The sequence below is a fragment of the Taudactylus pleione genome, unplaced genomic scaffold (genome assembly GCF_031769625.1).
Source record: "Taudactylus pleione unplaced genomic scaffold, aTauple2 ptg000820l, whole genome shotgun sequence".
Classification (NCBI taxonomy): domain Eukaryota; kingdom Metazoa; phylum Chordata; class Amphibia; order Anura; family Myobatrachidae; genus Taudactylus; species Taudactylus pleione.
In genome coordinates this window covers 875248-902606 of record NW_028285222.1, presented here as the reverse complement: position 1 = coordinate 902606, position 27359 = coordinate 875248, and the positions used below count along the sequence as shown (strand labels likewise).

General features: G+C 45.9%; 1 protein-coding gene across 2 annotated transcripts in view; it reads left to right on the top strand.

Annotated features, from left to right (window-relative positions):
• The first annotated feature begins 1967 nt into the window (after positions 1-1967).
• Positions 1968-27359, top strand: part of SHANK2 (SH3 and multiple ankyrin repeat domains 2) — a 607737-nt gene continuing 582345 nt past the window's right edge. For both annotated transcript variants that reach the window (XM_088458264.1, XM_088458263.1), the window contains exons 1-2: positions 1968-2072; positions 23791-23895. The gene's annotated coding sequence lies outside the window, so the exon portion shown is untranslated. The remainder of the gene's footprint in view (positions 2073-23790; positions 23896-27359) is intronic.

The following is a 27359-nucleotide window of genomic DNA, read 5'->3' as shown; positions in this document are numbered from 1 at the left end:
TCACTGGCTGCGATGTTTCGTCACATGTTCCCAATCGTAAAGCGCAACAGCATGTGCTCCGCAATATAAGTAATTGTTAATAATACTCATCACTGAGGATCTAGAGACAGAATATGATGAACAGTCCCCAGCTCCTGAGCTACGACAAATAACGATTTAACGCCGCTAATTGCCTGACTCTCCTGCCGCGACAGAGCATCCGATAAGATGTTGTCCTGCTGAACAGATATAGGGGCATATTTAGCACAATCTACATTTTTAATGCGGATGTGATAAACATTTACGTAAATTCTCGACGTGAACATGAATATTTTCACTCGACCTTACCATTCTGATCTTGCCAGGAGCTTCCTGGTTCATTTCCTCGGCACACATGCACGGCCGGCACACGCGTCGCCAGGGGGCACACAGAGTAGATTCCTCTCCATAAAAATGTGCATTATAGTAGCATGAAGCCCCTTACACACTGGACGATTCTTATGATATATCGTTCAAATCGTCCAGTGTGTATGAACTTAGCGACGAACGATGCGCGTTAACGATATCCCCAGTCGTCTGTACATGCAGACCTATCTGGGGATATTGTTAACGATGCCATGCTGCACATCAAACCTGGTGATATCGTTTGCGGCTCCATGCATGTTAATGAAGGAGTGATTGTTCCGTCATTCATTATATCGCTCCAATGTGGGCAATAAGCAGCCCCCCCCCCCAGATGTTATAAAACTACACATCCCAAAATGCCTTGCCACAGTTTTGCGATTTGGCCAGGCTAAAAATGTTGCAATGCATGCTGGGATTTGTAGTAAAGCAACAGCTGGAGGGTCACTTTTTGCCCACCCCTACGTCTAATGTGTACCCACGGTACGGAATCAGTATGATTTACCGCCGGTTCAAATCCTGACAGTGGCTGCCCAGCAGGGGTGAAAATCCTGATCATCCAAGGTATTTGCTAACCCTATTCTACCCCCTAACCCTTCCATAGGGGTGCCTAACCCTAACCTCCCCCCCCAAGTGCCTAACCCTAATCCCCCCTCTAATGACAGGCGTCGGGATTTCCAGGATTAACCAGTCGGGATGCCAGCGGTCGGGATTACGTCCGTCGGCTTCCCGACTGCCACACCACGGTACTATGGGGGGAATTCAATGCAACGCGAATTGAATAGCGCCGGGAGGGAGCTCCCGGAGTTATTCAATTCAGTGCGCTGTTATGACAGAGAATGCTGGTTCTCGCGACTTAACAAGGGTGTTAAGGCACGAGAACCGGCATTCTCTGACTAAAGTACCGGCCGTTAGCGCCGCATTAAGCAGTAAAACAGCTGCGGGCCCGGCCCTTTTGTAGGATTTCTCCTCGCATCCCCAGGGGGGTGCGAAAAGGAACCCTTTGCCCGCCCAAACAGCGCGGTGTATTGAATAGCTTCGGGAGCTGCCACCCGCGGCTATTCAACATCACACTGAATTGAATTCCCCCCTATATGTCGGGCTGACAGTGTCAGGGTACAGATTGTCCAGTGTGTACACAGCTTTAACGATGGACGGAACAAGTGATCGTTCCGTCATTCATTAATCGCTGCAGTGTGTACCGGCAACAATCATGCACACGGTGAAGGCAAATCACCCTGAACATCATCACGATTGCCGGTCGTCTGAAGTCATCAGAAAAAAAAAAAGCCGCTAGTAAGGCCTGCTGGAACAGGTAGTTCTTCTCTGAGAGAATGTTGTCTAGAGCAGCTGAAACTACTGTACATCCCAGCCTACTGTACTTTGCACACTTCAGTTGAAGGAATTGAAAACCATAATATCGGATAAAACTCTTTTATTAACTAAAAAACAAATAAAACTTCCCCTGAGTCCTTGTACCTGGGAGTGCAGGAATGCCTCCGCTCTGTGCTGCTGCAGCATGTGGCTGTGGGAAGGTTAATAGGGAGGAGAATGGAAGTTGAGTTCCAGACCGTCTCTGTGTCACCCGCAGCAGCTGCACTGAGACAGACCTTGCAGGTGGGAGAGGCTTTTTCTTTTTGGCAGCCGAGGACTGGTTCATTAGCTGTGTGATGTGCCTCCTCGGGAGTCAGGTGAGGTGGCTGAGCCCTGTCCATCTGGTAGTGTGTACTGTAGCCTCGGTGAGTACAGCTAAAGTTATGGATGCAGCAGATGCTTGCAGAGACTCCAGGAACATGCACAAGGTGTGTCTCTCGGCAGGGGTCGTGGAACTACAAGTCCCAGCATGCCCCTGCCAACAGCTGGAGAAGCACAGGTTGCCAGAATCTGACTTATTTATTTGCAGCTTATGTATCACTAGTAAGATCATCAGAATGCTGCTGTGTTGGACACTTTCCTAGCACTTACCTGTAGTTTGTGGGATATGCTCCTGCCTTGTTCTGTCTGTGTCATTTGTGTCATTCTCTCAGTTATTTAGGGGTCTATGTACTAAGCAGTGTTAGAAGACCAGAGTGAAAAGTGATAAGGTGCCAGCCAATCAGCTCCTAACTGTGATCTCACAGGCTGTGTTTGAAAAATGACAGTTGGGTGCTGATCTGATTGGCTGGCATCTTATCACGTTTCACTCTGTCTCCTAACACTGCTTAGTAAATAGACCCCTTAGATTTGTGTCTCAGTTTGTATGCAGGAACCCATGTATTCAGTCTGCAAAATGATTCTTGCTTTATAGTTCCATCAATATCACGTTGGGTGATAAATCCCTGAGAGGGTCAGTGGGTCACTCATCAGCTCTACATTAACGTTGCTCTGTGAACATACCCCTATATTTAATAAATGCGTCCTTATTTAAATTGTTGCATTCTACTTTCATTCCTAATAAAATCAAGGTCTGGTTTAATGTGGCTTCCCTCATCCTGTGTATCCCCAAGGCCCAGGCTAACGTGGACCTTCTAGCAGTGTTGGGGTAGGGTAGCACAACAGACAAGACAAGGAGGGCTATAGTGGGTAAGCCTGTTGCTGAATTGAGTTGCTCTGCTAACACCTGTATTGTTCCGATATAAGCTTCCCCTAGAGCAGTGGTTATCAAACTCGGTCCTTAAACAGTGCATGTTTTCCAGGTCTCCTCACAGAATCACAAGTGAAATAATTATCTCCACCTGTGGAACATTTAAAATGTGTCAGTGTGTAATGAATACACCTGTGCACCTGCTGAGTGACCTACAAACGTGACCCGTGTGGGGTCCTGAGGACCGAGTTTGAGAACCTCTGCCCTAGAGCAGTGGTTCTCAAATTCGGTCCCCAGGACCCCACACAAGTCACATTTTCCAGGTCACCCAGCATGTGCACAGGTGTACTCATTAGTCACTGACATATTTTAAAAGATCCACAGGTGGAGCTAATATCTCACTTGTGATTCTGTGAGGAGACCTGGAAAACATGCACTGTTTGGGGTCCTGAGGACCGAGTTAGAGAACCTGTGCTCTAGGGCACAGGTTTTTAAACTCGTTTCTCAGGACCCCAAATAGTGCATGTTTTTCAGGTCTCCTCACAGAATCACAAGGGAAATCATTATCTCCACCTGTGGATCTTTTAAAATATGTCAGTGAGTAATGAGTACACCTGTGCACCTGCTGGGTGACCTGTGTGGGGTCCTGAGGACCGAGTTTGAGAACCACTGCTCTAGGGCTTGCATCTTTGAACAGAGACTCAGAAGGTCATTTCTGATGCTTAGTCAATGACAATATGCAAATAGAAAAAAACAGCACAATTTTTCTGGTGCATCTGACAAAAAGGTCTAAAAACATTGAAGCAGCAAACTTTTCTTGTGTCATTCTCAAAACTTTTGGCCATGGCTGTACAGTATATGTTTCCTACACATAGAGGAAGTTGAGTATTCAGCCTAGGGGGCCCATTTATTAAGGATCGCATTTTGCAATGCGATCAGGGCATGCAGTACCGCCCATGATCGCATTGCAAAATGCGATCATACCGGCCGAATGTATGACCCGGCACATGCAGGGAGACGGGCTCCGAAAAGAGCCCGTCCCTGCGATGTGGCCGGAGCACATTCCGGGCTGCTGCACATGCGCAGTCTGGGAGATCCCTCCGCCAGCTGAAATGCGGGTAAGTGCCCATAGGACACAGCGGCTAACGCTATCTTCAGATAGCGTTAGCTGCTGGGGTCAGTAACGGGAATGTTTCGCATTCCCGATATTGATACATTTGGCAGCATCGCATCCCCCATAGAAAACTATGGGGGAGGCGGCTGCCGGCAGCAATGGAGGGATCGCTGCAGGTATCGGAGATACCTGCTGCGATCCCTCCTTCATATATCCGGGGGATACTAAGTATTGAGGTAAACCTCCGAAAACAGGTGTTTTCGGGGAATTTACCTCAAATGCACTTTGATAAATGGGCCCCTTGATTTCTAGCGATTTGATAGGCTGCCTCTTGGCATAGGTACATCTGGTAATAGCTAGTGTTCTTATTAAGGTGTTAATCTGAGATATAAGATGTTGTTTACATTCCCACACTCTAAACACATTGTGTTGTATTTATACAGGGAGTTTCCCCCACCCGGTGCCATTTACAGAGTTACAGATGTGGCTTCCATGAAACCTTTACAGTGGGTTTAGTGGTTATACAGTCACATGGTGGAGAAACTGGCTTCCTATTGGACGCTACATAATACAGTTAATTTTCCTCTTACGTAAGTTGGGTAGCCCAGATTCAGTGTATAGGAGACATTTTATTATATGCTGTCTCTTTGTATAGACCTTCCGTGTGATTTAACGCAGCATGTGGCTCCTCTGTTTGTTTGCATGTATTACATGTATTGCAAATGTCTGTTTATTATCTAATCTGTCCTGTTGTAAATCCAAAACAAACCACCTTTGTTTTGTGAAGAGCACATTGATTTGTATTGTAAAATGTTGTAACATCACTGGGGAGACAATACAATACGTGCCATTCAGCATGCCCAACCACAAGCCTTTATTATTATCCTTGTATTTATATAGCCTCAATGTATTATGCAACACTTTTACCGGGAATGTTTATTTACACCAGTCGCTGTCCCAGTGGAGATTACAGCCTAAGGCCATAATTACCTATTATTTAAATATATGTTATGGGAGAATTCCAGTGGGTGTGCCCGTGTGATGGGGTCGTGGCACTGCAATCGCGTCATTGTGGCACCGCTCCCTCGAGTGCAATGCTGTGATTCGCAGAATTGTACAGAGGTAGCAGGGCCTCGATGACTCAATTCAACGCGAATCGCGTCATCAAGCCCCAGGATGACACTTGGTAGTTTCTCCATCCACTTTATCTTTCTCCCAGGCTTAGTACCTCTACCCCTTATCTGCATAGTTGCACGATACCATATTTTATTGTGTACTTGTTGAAGTACGGGAGATCCATCATTTTGCAGCATGCTATAAGGCACCCCGCTGCCTGCAATCCGTGAAGCCAGTATATCAGCAGGCCCAAGAAAAGGATTCGGTACATTACGTCGACAGTGACCATGTCAACACTGATGAAATGTCGACACAGCCATAATGTCGACAATTAATTTCTAAGGCATCCCCAACCTTGAGGATAGCCCTAATAATGTTGACGTATTTACTAGGTCGGCATGCCATATGTCATTTTGTCAGTGGTGACATGTTAGGTGTCGACATTTTAGCCATGTCAACATAACTGTTGACATCCTAGTGTCGATATTACGATTGTTGACATAGTGAATGTCGGCAAAGTGCATGCACAACTAAAAGGACCATGTTTTGGGGGGAAATGGGCACTAAAGTAACATTAGAGATAGGAGTAGCAATGTTGTCCCAGAAGATGGGCATTTTAGGGCGAGGAGTGAATTTTTCTGATACCAAACACTTTTGATTTTTGTTGGTTTTGCTACACAGCTGCCGTTGTTTTGTGTAATTAGTATTCACATTGGTTTCATGGTATGAATAGTTTTAGCATTTCTCCTTTTCCCAGCTTTCTCACTCTGGGGGAGATGTATCAAGTTGATTGGTTGGTACTTTATCTCCACGACTTAGTAAATCTCCCCCCTTTTGAGATCTAAAGACGATTCACTACGGAACGCAATTCTGCTTATACGCACGCAGCGCAGTTGCTAATATCAGCGGGGATATGTAATGTTTGCATTCACATTGCGATTGCAGCCTGACATGAGGACCCCACTTCCCCTTACTCACATCCGTATAATTTGGCAACATTGAGTAACAACTGACCCAAACGCACAGGTGGTCAGACCTCACTCAGGATTTGCTAACTTCAGCGCACGCTATGAGGCCTCAGGCTGCGTATGGCATCACAGTGGATAATTTGTGCACGCCCCTGCAACGCCGTCCCAACGCACTGGCACTCCTGCGTTCGCCTGAACACCCCCCCTGTCACCACCCACAAACGGCACTTCCTGACAGTCACCCTGCCATGGGTCTGCGTACACACTGCTTACATGTCTACACTCCGGGAGTTGCGGGAGGCTCATGATTTTTGGGGGGTAATGCCCTACACCCCCGAAAGAGTAGGCAAATCTCCCTAGTGAAGTGGGCAGGATGGGGAGATTTTCCCCGAGACGTTTGCGGGTCTTTACAGAGGGGGCATGGCTAAATGGCGAGAATTGTGTCATTTAGCCCCGCCCCCTCCTCGCGGACCCGCAAATTGCGGTAGTTTCCTGTGGAGGGGGCCCAATGCCGGCTATTGTCTGGCCCCGCCCCCAGAGAGATGAAAGATTCAGGTTTCTCTCCGGCTACTCCCGGAATGGTGCCCTGCAAAGTCAGTAAGTATGACACACTGCGATCTCATTCCCGAACGCAGCGGCTAGTTCGCACACTGCAATGCATGCGCAATACGCAACAATCGGCCGATTACGTGCGTCTTACCACTTGCGATCCTTGCTGAATCAGGCCCTGTATCCCACCATCCCTACCTACATATTTCTGTACCCCTGCTGCGGAGATCTGGGGTGCTGGTGTGGAGGGCACGGCAACGCAACTCAAATCCTGCAAAATTCAGCAATTTGCTGCACCACCCAGCATGGGACTGGATTTAGTGATGCAATTCTTTGCATTATGGAGGAGGGTGGGCTGCTGTCCCAAGTGTCTGGGGATTGCTTCAAAATTTGGTAGTCTACTGGATGTTCTGGGAGAGTAGGCAAGTAGGCTGTACCCCAGTAAATGATGTAGTATCAGTAAATTTTAGGATGAAATGGATCCAGTGGCGGCTCCAGAGGTGGGGCTGCGGCGCAGTTCAAAATTCAAATAGGGGAGTCACACCAACTGTCATTTCACACACTGCCACACATCACTGGCTGGGACTCACTGGCAGTTGGTGTGACTCACCTATTTTAATTTTGAACTGTGCTGCAGCCCCACAACTCTGGAGCCTCTACTGAATGGATCCTCCGTCTGTTGTGGTTTCTCCCAAAATACCTTAGATAGGAAGTAAATATTAATGTTGTCATCCACCCCCACCCCACCCCCCCCTAAGCTGCGCAATGTGTGCCAAAGCTGTACCCACAGTCCCATAAGCTGTCAGATCAAGGCTTGCGTTTCCTCTCGGTGGTGAGTTGAATGATTTAATTGAAATAAACAAATTGTACTGAATAGTTCTAGCACTTGTCCTATTCTTTTGCTGTAGGGGTGTGCACCGGCCACTTTTCGTGTTTTGGTTTTGGATCTGGATGTTTCTTCGTGTTTTGGATCTGGATTGGTTTTGCCAAAACCACCCTTCCGTGTTTTGGGTTCTGGGTTTTGTGTTTTGGATCTGTATTTTTGGGGAAAAAAGCATAAAAACAGCTAAAATCACATCATTTGTTTTTTTTTTTTGGTTCCTACGCTATTATTAACCTCAATAACATTAATTTCCACTCATTTCCAGTCTATTCTGAACACCTCACACCTCACAATATTGTTTTTAGGCCAAAAGGTTGCACTGAGGTAGCTGGATGACTATGCTAAGCGATACGAGTGGGCGGCACAAACACGTGGCCCATCTAGGAGAGGCACTGCAGTGGCAGACAGGATGGCAGTTTGAAAAACTAGGCCCCAAAGAGTACATAATGCAAAGAAAAAAAAGAGGTGCAAGATGGAATTGTCCTTGGAATTATATGTTGTATAAACAGGACATGCACACTTTAACAAACCAATCATTTCAGCGCCAGGGTCTGCCACACGACTGTGGCTGAAATTATTGGTTCGTTTGGGCCCCCACAAAACAAGCTGGCAATTAATCTGTCCCTGCACAAACTGGCTCTACAGAGGCAATATGTCATGACAGGTGTGCCGATGACAGTGACTAACACGCACACACAAAACAAATTTTTTTTTATGAATTTATGTTTTGGGCAGTAGCCTTGTCACAAAAGAATCCTTGAGCATGGCTGCTGCTGGGAGTTGATTTTCTCATCGCAGAAGGGGACCAGGAAAGTGCTTTCCAAAAACAAATAAACAATTGACTTTCCTTTGCAAACCTTCTGTAAAGGCATTTCCCAACCTGTACAGGGACATAAAAAAAACAGAGTTAGTTAGTGGCCTTCAAACTGCCGTTGTTCCCACTGTCCACTTAACCATATCAGATATGTGAACAAGCGGACCAGAGCATTAAATGCAACATTTCAGATTTAAGGTTTGAGTCTTACATTGTGTCTTTATTGGGAATTCTTTCTTGAGCGCCATGCATGCTTGCTGGGAGCGGATTTTTTTCATCCCATAAGGCAGAGGTTCCCAACCACGGTCCTCAAGGCACACTAACAGTCCAGGTTTTAAGGATAGCCATACTTGAGCACAGATGTCCTAATTAGTATCTCAGAAATTTTGATTTAGCCAGCTGTGCTCATTTATGGATATCACTAAAACCTGGACTGTGAGTGTGCCTTGAGGACCGAGGTTGGGAAACACTGCCATAAGGGGACCAGGAACAGGAAGCGTGCTTTCCAAAAATAAATAAACAATTGCCCTAGATAATCCTTTGCAAACCTTCTGTGCTGTAAAGGAATTTCCCGACCTGTACAGGGACATTAAAAAAAAAACAGAGTTAGTTAGTGGCCTTGAAATTGCCGTTGTTCCCACTGTCCACTTAACCATATTACTTAGATATGTGAACAAGCAGAACAGAGTATTAAATGCAACATTTCAGTTTAAGGTTTAAGTTTTACGTTGTGTATGGAGATCAATGAGAAAGCAGAAAAAGAGCTCCACCACAAGCGTCACCTTCTGGATGTGAATTGTCTCATTTGCAATTGTCTCATCTCAGATGAGATGGATCTCAGCCAGTGGACAACATTGAAATCACCATTAAAAGTCACAATGGAAGACTACAGTGTGGAGAATCTTTCTTCATAGTCAGGAGAGGCCTCAGAGAACATGAAAAAAGATGCTCTAGGTGCTGAACTGCAAGGGATTTCTCCATCATGTTGTGCAGTGTGGAAAGGTTTCATTCACATGTTTTCTATAAAGCGGTTCAAAGTTACAGCCTTCAAAGTGTCTGGCTATAGCACCCACCTTGGGCATTTTTGGGCAGCGTAGCCCTGCACCACACAGGATAGCACCTGTAAAAATTGAAGAAGGGCAGCGGCCTACACCACAACACACAGGACAGCCCCTGTAAAAATTATTTGTATTTTATATTTTGGACAGCGTAGCCCTGCACCACACAGGACAGCACCTGTAAAAATAATTTGTACGAGTGTACCCCTACAGCAGACAGGGAAACCCTGTAAAAAATATTTGTATGAGCGTACCCCTACGGCAGACAGGGCAACCCCTGTAATAATTATTTGTATGAGTGTACCCCTACAGCAGACAGAGCACCCCCTGTAAAAATTATTTGTATGAGTATACCCCTACAGCAGACAGGGCAGCCCCTGTAATAATTATTTGTATGAGTGTACCCCTACAGCAGACAGGGCAGCCCCTGTAATAATTATTTGTATGAGTGTACCCCTACAGCAGACAGGGCACCCCCTGTAAAAATTATTTGTATGAGCGTACCCTTACAGCAGACAGGGCACCCCCTGTAAAAATTATTTGTATGAGCGTACCCTTACAGCAGACAGGGCAGCCCCTGTAAAAATTATTTGCATGAGCGTACCCTTACAGCAGACAGGGCAGCCCCTGGACAACACAGCACTATAGCCAGCCAGCCCCTATGGACAGGACAACAGCCAGCCCCTATATGGACAAGGACAACAGTAGCCAGCCAGCCCCTATGTATTGTATATGGAAAACAGTAGCCAGCCAGCCAGTCCCTATGGCCGCGTCAGCAACAGCTCCCTCCCTCCCTCTTCACAGTAGCCAGCCGTACTTCTCTATTTTTATAACGGGCCGTCTAACACACTGAGCTCCCAGCTCCCTCCCAGCTCCCTCCCAGCTCCGGAATGAAAAATGGCGGCGATCACGGGACCTTTAATAGAATCAAAAACCTGTGAGAATCCGACAGCGGGATGATGACGTTTTGCCTCGATTTCAGATCCGAGCCAGGCGGGAAAACCCGAGCCTGACTCTGTTCCCGGCTCGGATCCAGGGGGGTTCGGATTTCGGAAATCCGAACCCGCTCACCCCTACTTTGCTGACAGCTGTTATCTATGGTGGATGCTTCTTCCTGTTCTTGCTTCACTTGATGCAGAATCCTATATCTGAGTTATACAGCTTTTACACTAATGTCCAGGGTCTGACCCAGTATTTGGAACAAGATAACAAACCGGGACAAACCCGGGACATACCCCCCTTGAGACCACGGCGCCGACCCGGGTTATTCCCAGGTCGGCACCGTTTACACTGCACATGGGTGTAGTGGAACTGGTCTGCCGCAGCTTTCATCTCCAAGTGCCAGAAAATCCGGAACTCTCCATCCTGTAAACGGGACCTAGGTCGGACGAACCGGGTTACCCGTTTACACTGCAGGGTTACACTGGTCGTTCCTGTGTTAAACGCTGCAAACTTCCGGGGTTGGATTGCCAGGTTACTCAACCCTGGAATCCAACCTTGGGCCCTTTTTACACCTAGTAGCAACCCAGGTTAACTCGGCAATAACCCAGGTTTTTAGTTGTTTTATTCCGTAAAGGTTAAACCTAAAAGATGTACCTAATGCATAGGGGTAAATTGGGAAAAAAATGAAAACTAAAGGACAGATTCATTCCAAATATGCCCAGCTACATCTTTGCGGCTGGTGCGGTAAAGCGCGCCATGCATGGTGCGAGTTGCGCAGCCTCTCGAACGGTTACGAGCACCCGCGACACCATAGGATTGCATGGTGCGATCGCAGTGTGCGCCATAGTGTACCGTAGCGAATGCAGCCGCATGGCACTTAGAGGACGCATCTGTAGCTTCGGGTTCTGTACCTTATGCTCGCGGGTTAACATTCCGCGCATTTTGCAGGATATTTTCATCAAGTTCGCTCACAATTCCCTTGCCATTCTCTTAGAAATGGCAAGTTGTTAGGGAAATGTACTAAAGGGGAAAATGCAGTAAAACCACATATCCCATTTGTACTAAGCCCCGGAATGCTTCATGCCAGATGGCAACGCCATCTGCAGGTGGCGTTTCCCAATAGAAGCCTATGAGTTTCATTTCGGGTCACCTCTCCTGAGAAGAATCCAATTAGATCCCTCCCATCACCCTTAGCGGCCCGCGTCTTTCTGCACATGCGCAGAAGGATGCTAGAGGGACTTCTGGGTGTAAAACCTGGAAGTCCCTCTCTCCGGAGCCATCGCAAAGGACAACTCTTATCATGAGAGCTGTCCTTTGCAATATTCTAAGTACATACCGCGGTAATCAACCGCAGTATGTACCTGAAGACAGGCAGGATGTACCGCATAATTTACACCTCCACATACCCGTCCCCCATCATTTACACCTCCACATACCTGTCCCTCATCATTTACACCTCCACATACCTGTCCCCCATCATTTACACCTCCACATACCTGTCCCCACATCATTTACACCTCCACACACCTGTACCACACCATTTACACCTCCACATACCTGTCCCCCATCATTTACACCTCCACATACCTGTCCCACATCATTTAGCCCTCTATATACCTGTCCCCACATCATTTACACCTCCACACACCTGTACCACACCATTTACACCTCCACATACCTGTCCCCCATCATTTACACCTCCACATACCTGTCCCCCATCATTTAGCCTTCTACATACCTGTCCAACATCATTTACACCTCCACATACCTGCCCCCCATCAATTACATCTCCACATACCTGCCCCACATCATTTACACCTCCACATACCTGTCCCCCATCATTTACACCTCCACACACCTGTCCCCCATCATTTACACCTCCACACACCTGTCCCCCATCATTTACACCTCCACACACCTGTCCCCCATCATTTACACCTCCACATACCTGTCCCCCATCATTTACACCATCACATACCTGTCCCACATCATTTACACCTCCACATACCTGTCCCACATCATTTACACCTCCACATACCTGTCCCCCATCATTTACACCATCACATACCTGTCCCACATCATTTACACCTCCACATACCTGTCCCACATCATTTACACCTCCACATACCTGCCCCACATCATTTACACCTCCACATACCTGCCCCACATCATTTACACCTCCACATACCTGCCCCACATCATTTACACCTCCACATACCTGTCCCCCATCATTTACACCTCCACATACCTGTCCAACATCATTTACACCTCCACATACCTGCCCCACATCATTTACACCTCCACATACCTGTCCCCCATCATTTACACCTCCACACACCTGTCCCCCATCATTTACACCTCCACACACCTGTCCCCCATCATTTACACCTCCACACACCTGTCCCCCATCATTTACACCTCCACATACCTGTCCCCCATCATTTACATCTCCACATACCTGCCCCACATCATTTACACCTCCACATACCTGTCCCCCATCATTTACACCTCCACACACCTGTCCCCCATCATATACACCTCCACACACCTGTCCCCCATCATTTACACCTCCACATACCTGTCCCCCATCATTTACACCATCACATACCTGTCCCACATCATTTACACCTCCACATACCTGTCCCACATCATTTACACCTCCACATACCTGTCCCCCATCATTTACACCATCACATACCTGTCCCACATCATTTACACCTCCACATACCTGCCCCACATCATTTACACCTCCACATACCTGCCCCACATCATTTACACCTCCACATACCTGCCCCACATCATTTACACCTCCACATACCTGCCCCACATCATTTACACCTCCACATACCTGTCCCCCATCATTTACACCTCCACATACCTGTCCAACATCATTTACACCTCCACATACCTGTCCCACATTATTTACACCTCCACATACCTGCCCCACATCATTTACCTCCACATGCCTGTCCCACATCATTTACACCTCCACATACCTGTCCCACATCATTTACACCTCCACATACCTGTCCCACATCATTTACACCTCCACATACCTGTCCCCCATCATTTACACCTCCACATACCTGTACCACGTCATTTACACTTCCACATACCTGTCCCCCATCATTTACATCTCCACATACCTGTCCCACATCATTTAGCCCTCTACATACCTGCCCCACATCATTTACCTCCACATAGCTTCCACACATCATTTTCACTTCCATATACCTGTCCCACATAATTGACACCTCCACATACCTGTCCCTCATCATTTACACCTCTACATACCTGTCCCCCATCATTTGCACCGCCACATACCTGTCCCACATCATTTACACCTCCACATACCTGTCCCCCATCATTTACACCTCCACACACCTGTCCCCCATCATTTACACCTCCACACACCTGTCCCCCATCATTTACACCTCCACACACCTGTCCCCCATCATTTACACCTCCACACACCTGTCCCCCATCATTTACACCTCCACACACCTGCCCCCCATCATTTACACCTCCACATACCTGTCCCCCATCATTTACACCATCACATACCTGTCCCACATCATTTACACCTCCACATACCTGTCCCACATCATTTACACCTCCACATACCTGTCCCCCATCATTTACACCATCACATACCTGTCCCACATCATTTACACCTCCACATACCTGCCCCACATCATTTACACCTCCACATACCTGCCCCACATCATTTACACCTCCACATACCTGCCCCACATCATTTACACCTCCACATACCTGCCCCACATCATTTACACCTCCACATACCTGCCCCACATCATTTACACCTCCACATACCTGCCCCACATCATTTACACCTCCACATACCTGCCCCACATCATTTACACCTCCACATACCTGTCCCCCATCATTTACACCTCCACATACCTGTCCAACATCATTTACACCTCCACATACCTGCCCCACATCATTTACACCTCCACACACCTGTCCCCCCATCATTTACACCTCCACACACCTGTCCCCCATCATTTACACCTCCACACACCTGTCCCCCATCATTTACACCTCCACACACCTGTCCCCCATCATTTACACCTCCACACACCTGTCCCCCATCATTTACACCTCCACATACCTGTCCCCCATCATTTACACCTCCACATACCTGCCCCACATCATTTACACCTCCACATACCTGTCCCCCATCATTTACACCTCCACACACCTGTCCCCCATCATTTACACCTCCACACACCTGTCCCCCATCATTTACACCTCCACACACCTGTCCCCCATCATTTACACCTCCACATACCTGTCCCCCATCATTTACACCATCACATACCTGTCCCACATCATTTACACCTCCACATACCTGTCCCACATCATTTACACCTCCACATACCTGTCCCCCATCATTTACACCATCACATACCTGTCCCACATCATTTACACCTCCACATACCTGTCCCACATCATTTACACCTCCACATACCTGTCCCACATCATTTACACCTCCACATACCTGTCCCACATCATTTACACCTCCACATACCTGCCCCACATCATTTACACCTCCACATACCTGCCCCACATCATTTACACCTCCACATACCTGCCCCACATCATTTACACCTCCACATACCTGCCCCACATCATTTACACCTCCACATACCTGTCCCCCATCATTTACACCTCCACATACCTGTCCAACATCATTTACACCTCCACATACCTGTCCCACATTATTTACACCTCCACATACCTGCCCCACATCATTTACACCTCCACATACCTGCCCCACATCATTTACACCTCCACATACCTGCCCCACATCATTTACACCTCCACATACCTGTCCCCCATCATTTACACCTCCACATACCTGTCCAACATCATTTACACCTCCACATACCTGTCCCACATTATTTACACCTTCACATACCTGCCCCAAATCATTTACCTCCACATACCTGTCCCACATCATTTACACCTCCACATACCTGTCCCACATCATTTACACCTCCACATACCTGTCCCCCATCATTTACACCTCCACATACCTGTACCACGTCATTTACACTTCCACATACCTGTCCCCCGTCATTTACATCTCCACATACCTGTCCCACATCATTTAGCCCTCTACATACCTGCCCCACATCATTTACCTCCACATAGCTTCCACACATCATTTTCACTTCCATATACCTGTCCCACATAATTGACACCTCCACATACCTGTCCCTCATCATTTACACCTCTACATACCTGTCCCCCATCATTTACACCACCACATATCTGTCCCACATCATTTACACCTCCACATACCTTTCCCCCATCATTTACACCACCACATACCTGTCCCACATCACTTACACCGCCACATACCTGTCCCCCATCATTTACACCGCCACATACCTGTCCCCCATCATTTGCACCGCCACATACCTGTCCCACATCATTTACACCTCCACATACCTGTCTCACATAATTTACCCCATTTTCTGCTTTTTAGAAAAAAATCACCAGCAAAATGACATGTCTTTAAAACCCATATTTTCCTGGTTAAAAAACAATACATATAATATTATGCATTGGGAGGGGAATCCCAGGGGTACTACGCTGTGTCCCGACATTTTTTTTTGGCCTGAAAATAAAGCCTTTCCCATACTATACACCCAGCACCTAGTCTTGAGCTGCAAACTAAAATCTGCGTTAGTTCCCAATGAGACCTGTGTTAACTGGACGCAGATTTCTAATTGAATAGCAAAAAGTCGCATCCAATAGTTTTGAACCCGCGTTAAGCATTTTTCGGCTTATTAAATCGTCCCCTAAAACTTTTGTAATACACTATAGATAATATTGCGATGCCCCTTTTTCTATAGCTTGTCTTGAGCTGCTGTCGTTTGGGATTTTCAGACAATCTTATACAGTATCATTTGTTTAACCTAACAGTTGCTTTGTGTTGTAGGGATATGGAGAGCCTCCTACGTGACAAGCTGTCGCTCTGTTTGATCCTTTCCCTTTTTGTCTCTGGGGACTGTAGATACGGGTTGGGTGACCAATGAGGAAATTCCACACTTCTATGAAATGAATAGTTTTGCTTTTCCCTGTAAATTGGATATTTTGTCTCATGCTCACAGCTGGGCATTAATCTGCAGCTAGACCAAGGCTCTGCATTTTCTACACCATACTGTAACAGTTCATAAGATTTCAATAAGACTTATTCCCGTCACATCTACAGAAACGTTACTCGTCACCGCAGCCTGTATAAAGGATGTAATAGAAAGGCTAAGCATTCAGACACATGTATTTCCCGGGAGTGGATTGCGGGCATGCAGAAATCATCATGAAATGTACTTCTGGAAACTAGCAGCCGAGTATAAGTCAATGTGTTATCTATAGCGCACACAACATTATTCTATAGCAGTGATTCCCAACCTCGGTCCTCAAGGCACACTAACAGTCCTGGTTTTAGTGATATCCATGATTGTGCACAGATGGTTCAATCAAAATAACTGCGGCACTAATTAAGTCACCTGTGCTCAAGTATGGCTATCCCTAAAACCTGGACTGTTAGTGTGCCTTGAGGACCGTGGTTGGGAACCCCTGTTCTATAGTGTACACCAGCAGGAGAATTGTGTGTATGCACCAGCACTATGTATAGAACACCGCAGTGACCTGCCCACACTGTGCACGGCAGTAGGCAGTACAGATGTGTCCACACACGTCTATACTCCCTGAGCTACAAGTCATGATACACATGGCGTGCGACTGCCGCACGTATCTTCATATGACTTTTTCCCGTAAAATGCATCTTATTTGCATAACTGTGTGAACAGGACGTGCTAGCAGCTTTTGCCCATTAAAATAACATGCGGCATGCCTACTTTCTATGTGCATGTGTATCTGCATACGAAATGCTACGCTGCTTTGTTAGCGGGCAAAATGCTACGCTGCAGTGTCAGCAGGCGAAATGCTACGCTACAGTGTCAGCATGTGAAATGCTACGCTACAATGTCAGCATATGAAATGCTACGCTAGGGTGTCAGCAAGCTAAATGCTACGCCACAGTGTCAGCAGGCGAAATGCTACGCCACAGTGTCAGCATGCGAAATGCTACACTACAATGTCAGCATGCGAAATGCTATGCTAGGGTGTCAGCAAGCTAAATGCTACGCCACAATGTCAGCATACGAAATGCAACGCTACAGTGTCAGCAAGCAAAATTCTACGCTACAGTGTCAGCATGCGAAATTCTACGCTACAGTGTCAGCAAGCAAAATGCTACGCTACGGTGTCAGCAAGTGAATTGCTACGCTACGGTGTCAGCAAGCGAATTGCTACGCTACGGTATCAACATGCGAAATGCTATGCTACAGTGTCAGCAGGCGAAATGATACGCTACCATGTTTGCATGTGAAATGCTACGTTACGGTGTCAACATGCAAAATGCTACACTACAGTGTCAGCGGCATATCATTTTAATCATCAAAAGCTGCTTGTGTGTCTTATTCGCAATGCTATGCGAATAAGATGCATTCGAAGTAAAAAAGTTGAACGAAAAGACGCTCAGCGCTACCAACTTGGTGCAATTAGAAGGGCTGTTTAGCGTGCAAGAGGGCTAGATGTACGTGGAGTGGACCCACCTGTATATGCTGACATATATTGGGCAGCTGTGCTAAACTCCCAGTGGTTATTGGGGCTTTATTAATATGTGGGCAGGTCTTGGTGTGCTGTATTAAATCTGTGATGATTATTGAGTTAATATACTGCCAGTTATTGGTGATCTGTACAAAGGGGCATATTTATCACAGCCCACATTTTTAATTTGGATGGGATAAATGTTTTATGCATAATTTGGATCCCTCACCGGAAGAATCTGCGATATGGTAGCCTTTAGGCCACTGTAGGATAAAGCCATTTGGAAATGGCGTTATCGGTGCCAAGCAGCTTGGTAAGTCCGGCAGAACAACAACTCCCTTAGAATCCTATGGAGATTGCATATGAGGAATGAAAATGGAGGAACTGTGACATATATCGGAGATATCTGCTGCGACCCCCTCCATAGTAGTCTGGGGGAATTTTATTATTCACTTGTTTGTGCCGACGGGCGCAAATGCAGGATTTCTGCTCGCACCCTCCTGAGGTGGTGAGCAAAAATTGGATGCGCTAAGCAGGACTTTAGTCAGGTTTAGCCACTTTACTCGTCTAAAAACCTGGTCTATTTGGGCGGTACATGCGTGAAAAACCTGAAACAATTGAATATCGCCCCGTCAGTTTAGAAGGGCGATTGGACGCATACAATTGAATTCCCCCTAATAGTTGCAGTGCTTCCTCCTTTAAGGAGAAGTTCCCTATAGCAACCAATCAGCACTTACTGTAGCTATCCAATTTATCTAGCGCAGTCTGAAAAATGGCAGAAGCTGATTGGTTGCTATGGGCAACTTCTAGGGGTTTGTTTATGAATGTCGGGTTCTAAAATCTTGCACTTCCGATCATGTTTATGCCCGAAATTTAAAAGGGCAATGAGTTTATTAGCAAAACACGGCTTAGTAAATAACCCCCTATACTTTGTGTCTGACTCTCGTTTTCTTCTCTGTTAGTTATTAGGCACTTTCTGTGTTACTTTACACTTTATTAGTTGTATGTAAGTTATAGATGTTTTTTTTTTATTTGAATGTGGGGTAGATGTACTAAGCCTTGGAGAGATAAAGTGGACACAGACAAAGTACCAACCAATCAGCTCCTAACTCTCATTTTTTCAAACTCAGCCTGTAAAGTGACAGGAGCTGATTGGTTGGTACTTTATCTCTGTCCACTTTTTCTTTTCTCCAAGGCTTGATACATATACCCCTGTGTGTCCAGCCGGTTGTGGCCACGTGCATTGCACGTTATCATGGAAACATGTATGATACATGCAAGCGCTTTTTTCACAGTCCAGGGATATAATTTCCAAACAGTGGTTTGTGGGCAAATGATGGGTAAGTTAGAGAAAAAGATAATATGTATATTATTATTATTTTATTAGTTATTATATAGCGCACACATTACATAGTGCTTTCACGAGAATATTTGTCATTTTCATCAGTCCCTGCCCTAGAGGAGCTTACAATCTATGGGCCTCATTCAGACCCACTCGCAAGCGGCTGTCCGCTCGCAAGTGGGTCGATGGTGTGCACTGCGCATGCGCACAACGGAAGGACTTTCCTTCGCTCGTTGTGTCTGATCAAAGGGGGCTTGCTGTCGATGTTGATTGACAGCACGCCCCCTTTGGTGGGCGTGCCGGGGGCGTGCCTGCCAGACGGAGGCGTTCCCAAGGGAACGCCTACCGTCAGAAGATGGCCCCACTGACATCACTAGTGATGTCAGTGGGAGTGATTTTGGCTCTGATAGAGCCAAAATCACTCCAGGGCTTGTGGTAGAAAAACCCGACCACAGGCTTCTGGTCGCACTGGCGATGGTCGCGATGGTCAAGACCATCGCGACCATCAACCTGCACGCTCGTATGTGCTGTGGGTGGTGACCCACAGCTATACGAGCGTCCAGGAGGACGGTCCATTTTTATGGAGGTCGGCCCTCATTCAGAGCGAGCGCTCTGCTCAGAGCGTCCGGCTCTGAATGAGGGCCTATATTTCCTATTTAAACAGCCATGCCGTGACGCGATGAGCGTCTTTTTGTGCAATTTTTTTTCCCTTACAGTGCGTCTTATTCACAAAATGATGCAAATCGGACGCACAAGCAGCTTCTGGTGATTAAAATTATTATATCGTCATGCCTATATTATGTGTGAGACTGCCGGTGTATCTGCATCTGAAATGCTAGGTTAGTGTCTGGATAACAGTGGGTTTCGTTATGATCGAAATTAAAAAGTAAACACACGTGACCATTTGAGTGAGCACAAATGAACACACTTTATTTACAAGTTACAAACAAACAACAAACAATTAACATACAAAGTATAGAGTATACTCAACTTTTGTCTGTATATTCAGATGACACCAGTAGTTCATCATCTTCAACGTAAGATGTAGTTCATCTTCATCTTCTCCTGGGGAGCCCTCATTTTATCAACGCCCAGGTCTTCCAATATACATTGCAGACACCCTACTGCAGTCTCAGGTCCATACACGAGCCAAAGAGCCTTTGTCTATGTCCTGATTTATATACCATAGTATGGGTGTTGGCTTTCTGGATATTATTGCTAATTAAATACCTTACACATCCTTACTTAACTAAGCACTTAACTTATCTAATAAATAAAGAGACAGACACCATAACAGCTAGGATAAAAGGTCACAGCTTTTATTTCCGAATTAATGAATTCACCTAACCACGCTGGCCAGGAGACGCTGCCTACTCAGTTCTAGCTTTCAAGCTGACAAACGGGGAATGACTAAAACGCTCCCCCTAAAGACGCACTTACGCTGTGAAGGTCTCGCCTCCCTCCTGGGCCAGTCTGCTCTGAGCACTTCCATGCAAAAGCGCTCGGGTCCCCTCGTATGAGAAGGACAGACTCGTCATGTTACATCGAGGTCAAGCGCCCTCACAACGCTCTCTTGCGCCACAATAAAGCCACTGAGATGCAGCGTTCTCCCGCCATGCCGCGCCTTCCCTGAATAAGGAAAAAACAAACACAACAATACAGATATTGACAGTTGGTCTGACCTCTGACCCCTCCCTTCAGTATCTGTGTCACCTGAGAGTTCTGCCACCTACTGAGCGTGTCAGAGACAGACATCTTACAGAATTATATAAAAGTTCAAATTGAGAGAAAAAGAAACTCTTTTTTGGAGGGGCACTCAAATATTGTATTAAAAATTAACTTTTATTAATCCATTTAAAAGATTTATGAAATATTCAAGGTATACTTACCTTGACAAAGGGATGTTGTGGTCCCGAAACGTTGGTGTCTAACATGCTTATTTGAATACATCACTTTGTTGGAAGTCTATGAGTGCCGCCGTTTTTTGTAGCTGCGTGTGTGTGTGTGTGTGTGTATGTGTATATGTATGTATATATATATATATATATATATATATATATACATATATACAGTCAGGTGCATAAATATTGGGACATTGACAGAATTTTCATATTTTGGCCTCTATTCCCCACCACAATGGCTTGGAAATGAAACAAACAAGATGTGCTTTAACTGCAGACTTTCAGATTTTATTTGAGGGTAATTACATCCAAATCAGGTGAACGGTGTAGGAATTACAACGGTTTCTGTATGTGCCAAAAGTAATGGGACAAACTAAACAATCCTAACTCAAACTTTCACTTTTTAATACTTATTGCAAATCCTTTGCAGGCAATCACAGCCTGAAGTCTGGAACGCACAGACATCACCAGACGCTGGGTTTCATCCCTGGTGATGCTCTGCCAGGCCTCTACTGCAAATGTCTTCAGTTCCTGCTTGTTCTTGGGGCATTTTCCCTTCAGTTTTGTCTTCATCAAGTGAAATGCATGCTCAGTCGGATTCAGGTCAGGGGATTGACTTGGCCATTGCATAACATTTCACTTTTTAGCCTTAAAAAACTCTTTGGTTGCTTTTGCAGTATGCTTCGGGTCATTGTCCATCTGCACTGTGAAGTGCTGTCCAATGAGTTCTGAAGCATTTGACTGAATATGAGCATATAATATTGCCCGAAACACTTCAGAATTGATTCTGCTGCTTTTGTCAGCAGTCACATCATCAATAAATACAAGGGAACCAGTTCCATTGGCAGCCATACATGCCCACGCCATGATACTACCACCACCATGCTTCACTGATGAGGTGGTATGTTTTGGATCATGAGCAGTTCCTTTCCTTCTCCATACTCTTCTCTTCCCATCACTCTGGTACAAGTTGATCTTTGTCTCATCTGTCCATAGGATGTTGTTCCAGAACTGTAATGGCTTTTTTAGATGTTGTTTGGCAAACTCTAATTTGGTCTTCCTGTTTTTGAGGCTCACCAATGGTTTACATCTTGTGGTGAACCCTCTATATTCACTCTTGTGAAGTCTTCTCTTGATTGTTGACTTTGACACATATAAACCTACCTCCTGGAGAGTGTTCTTGATTTGGCCAACTGTTGTGAAGGGGTTTTTCTTCACCAGGGAAATAATTCTTCTGTCATCCACCACAGTTGTTTTCCGTGGTTTTCCGGGTCTTTTGGTGTTGCTGAGCTCTCTGGTGCGTTCTTTCTTTTTAAGAATGTTCCAAACAGTTGATTTGGCCACACCTAAAGATTTTGCTATCTCTCTGATGGGTGGTTTGTTTTGATTTTTCAGCCTAATGATGGCTTGCTTCACTGATAGTGACAGCTCTTTGGATCTCATATTGAGAGTCGACAGCAACTGATTCCAAATGCAAATGTCACACCTAGAATCAACTCAAGACCTTTTACCTGTTTAATTGATAATGAAATAACGAGGGAATAGCCCATACCTGTACATGAAATAGCTTTTGAGTTGATAGTCCCATTACTTTTGGCCCCTTAAAAAGTGGGAGGCACATATAGAAACCGTTGTAATTCCTACACCGTTCACCTGATTTGGATGTAATTACCCTCAAATTAAATCTGAAAGTCTGCAGTTAAATCACATCTTGTTTGTTTCATTTCAAAGCCATTGTGGTGGTGAATAGAGGCCAAAATCTGAAAATTCTGTCAATGTCCCAATATTTATGGAACTGACTGTGTATATGTATATGTATATGTATATATATATATATATATATATATTAGTGTTCAGTCTAGCTCCGGTGGGAGGCAGGGCGCCGGAGCTAGAGAGGGCAAACTTATGCGTGCGCCGAAAAGGGGGCGTGGTCATGAAAATGGGGCGTGTCTATAAGACGCGTCCCCTTTTCATCATACTTGGGGGCGTGCCCGGCGCTTACGGACATGCCGGGCAGCCCCCAAGCGCTGCAGAAAGGGAGAATAGATGCCGGGCGCATGCGCCCGGCGTCTATTCTCCGGCGGTGACCGGTACACTGCGTGTTTCTTCACCCGCGGGACACTGCGTCCCGCGGGTGAGAATGGCACCCGCAGGCTGTGAAGGCAGGGCGCTTTTTGCCCTCCTCCTGGAGGGCAGGGTGCTTTTTGCCCTCCAGAAGGAGGGCAGGGCGCCGTGCCCCGCTAAAACAGCCTAGCGGGAACGCTATATATACTGTATATAAGATCTTATAATATGACCGTTCTTTCGAAGAGGTTGCTACACAATTTCTTCGGCTGTGCAGAGGGAAACGATAAAACTTTGTGTAATATATGCATGGGTGGACAACAAAATGCTACTAGCTTTGAAAAACACATTTCTTTTATTAATACGCCACTGGGCCCCCTTTTGCTTGCAATACAACTTGTTATCCTTCCTGGAATAGACATAAGTTCTGAATATTATTTTCTCCTAGTCTTTAGGAAGTAACATCTTCAAGTTGCTTGAGAGATGATGGAGGAGGGAATCTGCTTCTCACACTATCCCCAAACACGGACCACACTGCTTCCATGATATCAAGGTATGGAGGTTGTTCCGTTCAAGGAAGATGCAAAACTTCATCTTCATTCTTCTCAAACCAAGACTGGGCACTACTAGCTTTCTCTAATGGGACCATTGTCATCTTCAAAAATGATGTAATTGTTGGTAAACAAGGACTGGACCATGGGAAGCACCTGGTTGCCCACCATAAGCATTTAGTCACTGGCTGTAACTCAACCCATGAGAGTAATTATAAAATACCAAGATATTTCTGCCCAGACCATCCCTGATCCACCTCCATGTTTCAAGATTGGAACCAGTCATTATAGACTGATATAGGGAACTACGTGAAGGATGACTGATTAGACCATGTTACACTTCTATAATCCTGACACCATCTCTTTCACCTTTGAGTGTTGTCCACAATAGCGTAATGAGAGGTTTGTCAATTGCCTTGGATGTTTGAAGTTTTTTGTTGGCAATGGGGGGGACTATGGGGCCATGGGGGGTGGGGGGATAGGACAAAGGGTAATCAGAAGGGGAAGAGGGGAGGAATATATGAAGTGGGAGGTGTGAAGTAGAAAGTGGGATTGATCTGTGGCTGATGGGAGAAGGGAGCAGGGCCAGTCCCAACGGATGGGCCAGCCCACAAAAAAGTAGTCAAACACTGGAGGGGCTGGAGCTGGGTGCAGGGAGAAGGATGGCCGGGCCCATAGCAACCGCAAACCCTGCAGCCTGCACCCATGATAGTTACACCCCTTCTGTCAGGTCTGTAAATTGTGGGACTAGAGAAGGCAGACGGAGATGTCAAAATGGGGATGATCTCCATGGTAACCACAGGCAGCGGCCACACTGTACCTCCAATATGTAGGGTTTCCAGATCATCCCTTTAATAAGGGACACATATGAATTACATAAATTCACCTGGTTTTAATCAGCCACAGATCCTGTATAGTTCACAGGTCCCTTATTAAAGCGATGATCTGGCAAACCTACCTATGGGGTGGCACCACCATGCGTCCTCTCCACTTCAAAGGTCCACCAGCCGTCCCTGCATTTAGCACATAAACTTTACTTAGTGCCAATTTTCTTTAAGGAACTTTCACGTGCTGGGTTGGAAAACATATTCCATATTTTTTTTCTTGAATTCCAGAATTTATTTTATTATGTCAAATGAAGCGCCTCTCTTTTTGTGTCTTTTTCCCCCAACATTTGCTGTTGGATTTGGATTACGTGTTTGTGCAGGTTACACAGCCCGTAAGATTTTGCGAGGGATTCAAACTGCTTCGTTTTATCTAATGTTTTCTTATGTTTAATTCAAAATAATGTAAGACATTAAATAAGTGTTTTAACAGAAGAGATTATTATCCTATAACAATAATGCCACTAGAGACAGGGCTATGTGCATTGTTTCTCCATTCATTACCTATTCATACCGAGTTCCTGAAGAGCTTTGATGCTATAATAATAAGTCATCATCAGCATCGTAAATGTAATAATAATAATAAAACTCCTGTGTGATACTTATTTTATATATTGTTACTATTTCTGTTAGCTTTGCCCTACTTTTTCCAGGACTTTACTAGTGATGTCAGTGGGAGAGATTTCGGCTCTGTTAGAGCCGAAATCTCTCTGGGGCTTGCGGCAACGAGACCCTACCACAAGGGTCTCGTCGCAAGCCCGAAGGTTGCGATGGTCTTGACTATCGCGACCATCTTCCTGGCCGCTTGCTATAGCTGTGGGTGGTCACCCACAGCTATGCGAGCGGCCAGGAGGCCGTACTAAAAAAAACAAAACGGCCCTGATTCAGAGCGAGCGCTCTGTCAGAGTGACCGGCTCTGAATCAGGGCCTCTGCTCTATGGTTTTGCTGGTTTCAGCAAGTAAGTAGAAGCCAGCCAATCTCCATGGGGATAACGTAACCTTGTCTAACCTGGTTTAGGGGCTGAATTATTACAGGAAAGAAAAAAAACAAACAAAAAAACAATATTGCCAATGTCTCGTAATACGCTATTACTGCAGTAGCGCCAAACAGCCATTTTTGGTGCGCCAGGTCCTGTGCGACTTAGCTTGCGCTGAGCGTCTTTTTCACCCAAAGATGTGTCTGAAGGCTCATGCACACTTAATGATATCGCTCATGGAGCATATCGTTAAGTGTTTCCCCCTGTGCTGCCTGGCTCAATGTCGTTAATGACATTGAGCATACACACGGAACGATATCGTTAAGTGTCGGCACCCTCCCTCATTCCGAACTTGCAGCACCTGACGATATCGTCGTGTTGCCCTGCAAGTAAGGCCAATGAAAGACATCGCTAACGATCCGCGGGAGCGCGCATCGTTAACGATGTCTTGCATACACACTGGACGATATTGAACGCGATGAACGATGACTATCATTATTCATATCGTTTAATTTATCGTCTAGTGTGTACGCGGCTTAAGTCACAATCGGATGGGACAAACTGCTACAAGAGACTGCGCTGATTAATTTGATATGTGACACTTGTATATCGGTGTGCGATTATGGGCCTCATTTATCAACAAGTTTTATCACTCAAAACGAGTGATAAAACTCGCTGTGTATGATAAATGGAGCTCCAGCCAATCAGCTCCCAACTGTCATTTTTCAAACAGATAACAGTTGGGAGCTGATTGGCTGGAGCACCATTATCATACACAGCGAACTTTATCACTCGTTTTGAGTGATAAAATTCGTTGATAAATGAGGCCCTGAGTCTGAGGGGCCTACTCATCAACACTAAGATAAAGTTTTTAAGGACATTTTCCTTAATTACCGTTAATTTAGTATTCATGGAAGACATCTAACACAGGAGATATCACTGATCTCTCCTGGTTAAGTCCGCCTGCTTTAATTTCCATACTCCCCATACATTAGTACATTAGTATGGGGATGTGGAAATTAGGCTATTCATCAAATTCCGAAAATTATGTATTTTCGGAATTTGATGGTGTTACTATCCGCCACTCTCAGGGGGCGTATAGTGGGTGACACTTACCTGTGTCAGCGTGGGCAGGTCCTCAGCCGGCTCCCTCCGTCACTCTGCTCGCTTCTCAGGCTCCGTCTGCTGTGCTGACACTGTGCTCTCCCGACAGAACACAGTAAAGTTTAGAAGGAACGTTGTTTGTTTTTTTTTCTAAACTTTACTGTGTTCTGCCGGGAGAACACAGTGTCAGCACAGAAGACGGAGCCTGAGGCGGCTGCAGCGCCCAGGTAAGTGGGGGACAGGGGGGAGGTGAGCGGAGAGGGGAGGGGAGGTTGGGGGGGCAAACAATTACCACAGCTGTAGGCAGTGCTGCGCATGCTCTGATTTTACGGATGTAACGGTGCATGCGCAGCACTGAGTACAGATGCGGTAAGTTAGGGCAGGCAGGGAAAAGTATCTATTTTCCGAAGAGCTGTCATCGCAAAAATGACAGCTTTTTGGAATAGATACTTATGGAGAGGAGAAATTATTAATTACTTCGGTAATTAGGTAGAACTCGCG